A 6578-nucleotide genomic window follows, 5' to 3' on the forward strand; every position below is an offset into this window, starting at 1 on the left:
ACCCGAATGCCCTATGCTTGTCTCAAGCTCTGCTTCTGCCGGATGAGTAGTAATTATCATCATTAGTTCTAACTCCTTTTCCGGTTGGTACCATAGGTGATGCTGAGAGTGGACGGGCTCCGAGTCCCCTTGCGTAAAAAGCAAGAGGAGGTAAGAGACGCTCAGAAGCGTGCCCTTGACCTAATTGACGTTAGTCAATTTCACACTATTAAATATGATTTGGCAACTAAAGAGAGAGAGTTGCAACAGGAGGAATTACTGAAAGAGGCTGTGCTGGCTGGGGATGAGGCCAAAAAGAAAGTTGATGAACTTGAGCTTAAGGTCAAGGACCTCCAGGCTGATCTCAGAGCTCTGGAAGGAGCTGACAAGGAAAATGCCAACCTCCGCCAGAAGAACAGCGAGCTGACTGTCCAACTCACTAATATTCAGGCGGCCCACAAAAAGGAGCTGAACGAGGAACTCAGCCGCCTGATTACAGAGAATGAAGCCGACTGCGAGGAGCGCATGAAGCTGGCTTGGGGCCTCATCCATCCGGACTCTGACTTTGACTATTTCCACCTCCGTTACTTGTATGCTTCTGAAGTTTATGAAGCTCGAGTACTCGGCACTCCTGCCCCTCCTCCTTTCGACGAATGGGCTGAGAAGGAGTTAGGGTCAGAGCCGGATGGGGTGCCAATGGGAAACCAGCCGGAGCAGCTGCAGGAGCAGACGGCTGAGACCCAGGTTGGGCAAGCTCAAGGGTTGGAGCAGCCTCGACAACAAGAGCAACAGCAAGATTGATATTTTCTTTTTTTTTTTTTTTTTTACCGGCCTGCGTGCCGTGTATTTTCGATGTATCTTTCCCGGACAGGGGTCCGGCTAACATTTTAATTAATCTATTAACCGACACAGTCGGGTTTTCTATCTATTATTTACAATTTTTTTTTATATGCATTTTTACAAGTATTTCAGACGGATGAAGAAGAGATACCACAATATGCCCCTGAAATGGCTACCTGTTTACCCCAGCAGTAGACATGCAGTCATTTCATGGAAGCCGGATGGGGGGTCAGTGACTGACCTAACCTTGCCCCGTCTGGTACAATTATATATAGGATGGGATGTAAAACCGTTTAGGTGATTACAGTGGCCCATTAGGAATTTCATTTTTCCGGATGGACCTCTTTTGGGTCCTTGCCGGATGAATCCCAGATGCAAAGGATCATTTCTAACGGCTGCAAATCGTTTTAGACAAACGCCGTTTGAGTTGTGGGATTGCTAGAACAATGTTCCACCCAGAAGGGAGCTGTTCTCTTCAGTGATTCACCCGGATGGGTGTCACCGGATGACTGCTCTTTTTGGAGCAGTGGTTTTAACAAGTGTTCTTCCGTCTGTGTTCTTGCACTAGACAGGTGCAAATACAATTGTATGAATGGAAATTACATGCTTTCACATTTCAATCCTTAGAAGTAGTACTTTTTCAAGTTATCTACATTCCAGGTACGAGGCAGCCGCATTCCGTCTGGGGTTTCCAGACGGTATGTGCCGTTTCTAACTTCTTCAAAAATCCGGTAGGGTCCCTCCCAGTTTGGGGTCAGTTTCCCTTGTTCGTATGCCCTACCAGTTGCTTCAAGCTTTCGTAATACAAAATCTCCAACTTTGAGGGGGCGTTTAAGCACCTTTTTGTTGTAGGCCCTCGTCATTCGAAGGCGGTAGATTTCATGACGCAAGGCGGCGTTGCCCCTTCTTTCTGGAAGAGTATCCAGAGACAGGCGCATGGCTTCCCAATTTGCCTCTTCATCATACAACATGATTCGAAGTGTTGGCTCATATAATTCAATGGGAAGAACCGCCTCTGTGCCATATGCCATAAGGAATGGAGTTTCACCGGTTGACCCCTTCTCAGTGGTTCTGATGGACCAAAGAACGTGAGTTAACTCTTCTGCCCAAAGCCCGCCTGCCTTCTCGATCTTTTTCTTTATGCCGCTTGAGATGAGCTTGTTGAAAGCTTCAACTTAACCGTTTGCTTGCGGACGGCCAACGGATGCAAAGTAGTGGGAAATCCCTTGATCTTGCAACCAAGTCTTCAGGACAGGCGTTTCGAACTGGGGGCCATTGTCAAAGACCATTGACATTGGTACACCGAACCGGGTGATGACATTCCTCCAAATGAAGGAGATGACATCCTTAGTTTTGATGCCCTTTACCGCCTCGGCCTCAACCCACTTGGTGAAGTAATCAACAGCCACCAAAATGTATCTTCTGCCGCCTGGGGCAGGAGTGTATGGCCCCAAAATATCCATGCCCCATTTTGCAAAGGGAATTGGGCTGTGAATAGCTGTCATATCAGTTGCCGGCTGCCTTATCAGCCGGCCGAACCTCTGGCACTTGTCGCATCTTTTCACCAGATCTAATGCATCCGCCTCAAGTGTAGGCCAAAAGTATCCTTGGCGCCGGGTTCTTTTGGCGAGGGTCCTCCCGCCAATGTGAGATCCACAGAAGCCGGCGTGAAGATCTTCCAGTATTTCCTTGCCCCGTTCTGGGGTAACACACTTGAATAGCGGCTGCAAGTAACCCTTCCGAAACAGTTCACCGTTGTGCATTGCGAAGCTTAATGCTCGTCTTTTAAGAGCAGCTGCTTCGGATGAGGTTTCCGGTAGAGTGCCGTCTTCCAAGTAATTCCGGATGGGGTCCATCCATGTGGAGCTTCGATCTAGAAGTCCAATGGGGTCATGTTCAATGCTTCTCTTTTCCATGACTTCCCAGAAGACTGATCTAGGCGTATCACATGTGGCGGAGGATGCAAGTTTGGATAGTGCATCCGCCTGATTATTCTCGGATCTGGGTACTTGACTCAGGTTGAATTCATCAAATGCCCCAGCCTCCTCTTTGACCGCCTGCAGATACATAATCATCACCGGATGGGTGGCCTCGTAGTCACCGTTGTACTGGCTAACGATGAGTTGGGAATCTGAGCAGGCATCAACTTTCCTTGCCCCGACCGCCTTACACATGCGGATACCGGCTAGCAGGGCTTCGTATTCAGCTTCATTATTCGAAGCTTGAAACTTGAATCGTAGAGCGTACTCGTATTTGTCCCCCTCCGGAGAGTGAATAATTACACCCGCCCCGCAGCCATTCAGCGTAGAGCTCCCGTCTACATAAACCCTCCAAACTTCATCGGTTTTATCCGGCTGTATTGGCCTTGTCATTTCAACAATGAAGTCGGCAAACGCCTGACCCTTAACTGCTCGCCTGGGTTCGAAAGTGATTTCTAAGCCTTGGATTTCCACAGCCCATTTAATCATTCTTCCGGATGACTCTAAAGTGGTCATAGGCCTTTTGAGCGGCTGATCAGTGTAAACGGTCACCGGATGTGCTAAAAAATACGGTTTCAGCCGCTTGACTGCTTTGAACAAAGCCAGACCGAATTTTTCGACCATGGGATAACGAAGTTCAGCATTCCGGAGGACATGGCTTATAAAGTATACCGGGAGCTGATTACCGTCTCTCTCAGCAAGGAGGACGGCACTCAAGGAGTGATCCGAGACGGACAAGTACATGTAGAGAGCCTCCTGGGGTAGGGGACTCACCAATCCTGGCAAAGAATGCAGGTGTTGCTTCAGCCGTTGAAATGCCGCCTCAGCCTCTTCACCCCATTCAAACCTTGACCTCTTTTTGATTGCTTGAAAGAAATACAGGCACTTGTCACCTGACCGGCTGAGGAATCTCCCCAATGCCGCCAGGCAACCGGTAAGCTTTTGAGCCTCCCTGACGGTACGTGGCGACTGCATGTCAATCACCGCCTGTACTTTGTCCGGATTGGCCTCTATGCCCCTCTGATCAATAAAAAATCCAAGAAACTTCCCGGACTCAACTCCAAAGACGCATTTTTTTGGATTTAACATGACTTTATGCCGTCTGAGGGTGGTGAGAGTTTCTCGGAGGTCGGCTAGATGATTCGCCTGCAGCTTTGATTTGACAATCATGTCATCAATGTACACCTCCACGTTCCTTCCAATCTGATCATAAAAGACCGAGTTCATCATTCGCTGGAAAGTAGCAGGCGCATTCTTCAACCCAAACGGCATCACCTTGTAGCAATATAGCCCTTGATCTGTGACGAAAGCCGTCTTCTCTTGGTCTTTCTTCCACAAGGGTATCTGATGGAAGCCGGAATAGGCGTCCATGAAACTCATCAGGGCATGGCCGGCTGTAGAGTCTACCAAATGATCTATCTTTGGAAGCGGGTAGCTATCCTTTGGACAAGCCCTGTTGAGGTCCGTGTAATCTACACACATCCGCCAGGTTCCATTCGGCTTTTTCACAAGGACAACATTGGCTACCCAATCCGGGTAGTAACATTGCCGGATGAATCCAGCATCCAAGAGTTTCTTGACCTCGGTTGCTACCGCCTGGGACCTTTCCTCGCCATGGTTCCGTTTCTTTTGCCTGACCGGCTTCTTCTTAGGATCCACAGCGAGTCTATGTACAGCAAGATCCGGACTTACACCCGGCATCTCTTCTACTTCAAAGGCAAACACATCTTTGAACTCTTTCAACAAAAGGAGCAAACCTGATCCCAAACTTTCAAACGCAGCCATTCCAACCTTGACGGTTCTGTCTGGCCGACTGTCTTCAAGAACAACATCAATTATTTCTCCTGCCGGCTGAGGGCGAAGAACGTTTGTCCTCTCGGACAGTGATTGCTATTGTTTCTCCTTCACAGGCGCCAGTTGGTCCGCCTTCCTCTTTTTACCGGCTAGCTTTGTAGCCGGTAAGCTTTGATCACAGTCGTCAAGTTCAAAAATTTCTTTCTCTTGACCGCCTGTGTCAAGCGTTGGTTTGATGTCCGAGAGGTAACACTCTCTCGCCATCTTTTGGTTCCCACTCAAGGAACCGACTGTGCCATCATCCCTTTCAAACTTTATCAACATTAGAGATGGGATGATGACTGCCTTTGAGAGGTTAAGGGTTGGACGGCCAATAATCAGATTGTAGGCAGTCAGCTCTTCTACTACAAGAAACTTGACAACCATATGCCGGCCCTTACCCTTCTCTCCGAACCGGATGGGTAGATCAATCATGCCCACCGGATGTACTACTCCTCCCCCAAAACCTACAAGAGGGTATGAGGCCGGAAGCATGCTACTGGGCTTATACTTGAGTTTCTCCAAGCACCGGTAGCTGATGAGGTTGGATGAGCTCCCGGTATCAATCAAGATCCGGCCAACTCTTTGATTGGCGATTTTGCACTCGATGACTATGGGGTCATCATGAGGCCGCCTGACCTCGCCTCTATCTCTCTCGGAGATGTTAACTTCCGGAAATGAATATTCAGACGTCTGGCCCTCATCCACCGAGTTGACCAGTTTCCGAATGTTATCTTTTGTACCCCGGATGGTAGGCCCACCTCCCGCAAAGCCACCGGCTATGGTCAGAATGGTTTCCTCATCCGTATCCGATTGAGTAGCCGACTTCTTTGGGGGTGGTCCTCTTGCTTGTTTAGGTGTGCCCCTTGACTTGGAAAGATAAGATTTGAGAGCCCCCTCATCAGCGAGCCGGTCGAAGAGCCGCCTGAGGCTAAAACAACCCTCAGTGTCGTGGCCAATTTCCTCGTGAAAAAGACAATATTTGCTCTTATCCCGGGCGCTTAGAGGACTCTTCATAGGAGACGGTTTTTCAAGATTCAACCGGTCCTTTACTTCGTTGAGAATGGAGGCACAGTCCTTGTTGAACTCGTACTTTGGCACATACGGATCCGACCTCTTCCTTTTCTGGAAAGGTTGTCCGGATGAGTCTGCCGCCCATACCCCCTTTCTCTTGTCTTCCTTTTTGGCCGACTGGGTAGGCCGATTCTCTTTTTTATCGGATCTTTTGTAATCCGTTGGAAGTTTAACAGCACACAATTCCACTGCCTGAATGTAGGCCTCCGCCTTCATGAGTGCCTCGTGAAGAGTGGAGACCCTCTTCCTAACCAAGTCAAACTTAAAAGTTGATCCATCTTTTAAGCCTTTGAAGAAATCAGTATAGGCAACGTCATCAGACAATCCATGGATTTGGATCCTCATCAGGTTAAACCGCCTGACATATGACCGGAGCCCCTCTTTGTCTCCCTGTTGTATTGCCCCTAGATCAAGGCTTGTTTTCTTGGCAGGGATGTTCATAGAAAAGTTGGACGTAAACCAGTAGGCCAAGGTCCTGAAATTATTGATGCATCCGGCTGGGAGGTTACCAAACCAACATTGAGCAATCCCTTTCAACGTTGCCGGGAAGCACCGGCACCATGCGGCATCATCCAAACCCTGCAAATACATCAGGTTGGTGTATGCCATAAGGTGATCTTCCGGGTTGGTGGTACCGTCGTAGGCACCTACCAACACGTTTTTGATTTTAGACGGCTGGGTCATCTCGGTAATTTCTCTGGAGAACGCCGTTGGCTGTTCCCCAAGGTTGAGCAGCCGGAGCTGCCAGTCCATAGGCTGGACGGGCGACTGATGCTGCCCCCCGAAAATACCTGCCTGTGCATAGGGGGATCCAAAGGGCGTATACGGTGTTCCATGCACTGCCGGTTGGATCATATGGGGGCCGGATCGAGC

The sequence above is a fragment of the Chenopodium quinoa genome, unplaced genomic scaffold, assembly GCF_001683475.1.
Source record: "Chenopodium quinoa cultivar QQ74 unplaced genomic scaffold, ASM168347v1, whole genome shotgun sequence".
In the NCBI taxonomy this organism is placed as follows: Eukaryota; Viridiplantae; Streptophyta; class Magnoliopsida; order Caryophyllales; family Amaranthaceae; genus Chenopodium; species Chenopodium quinoa.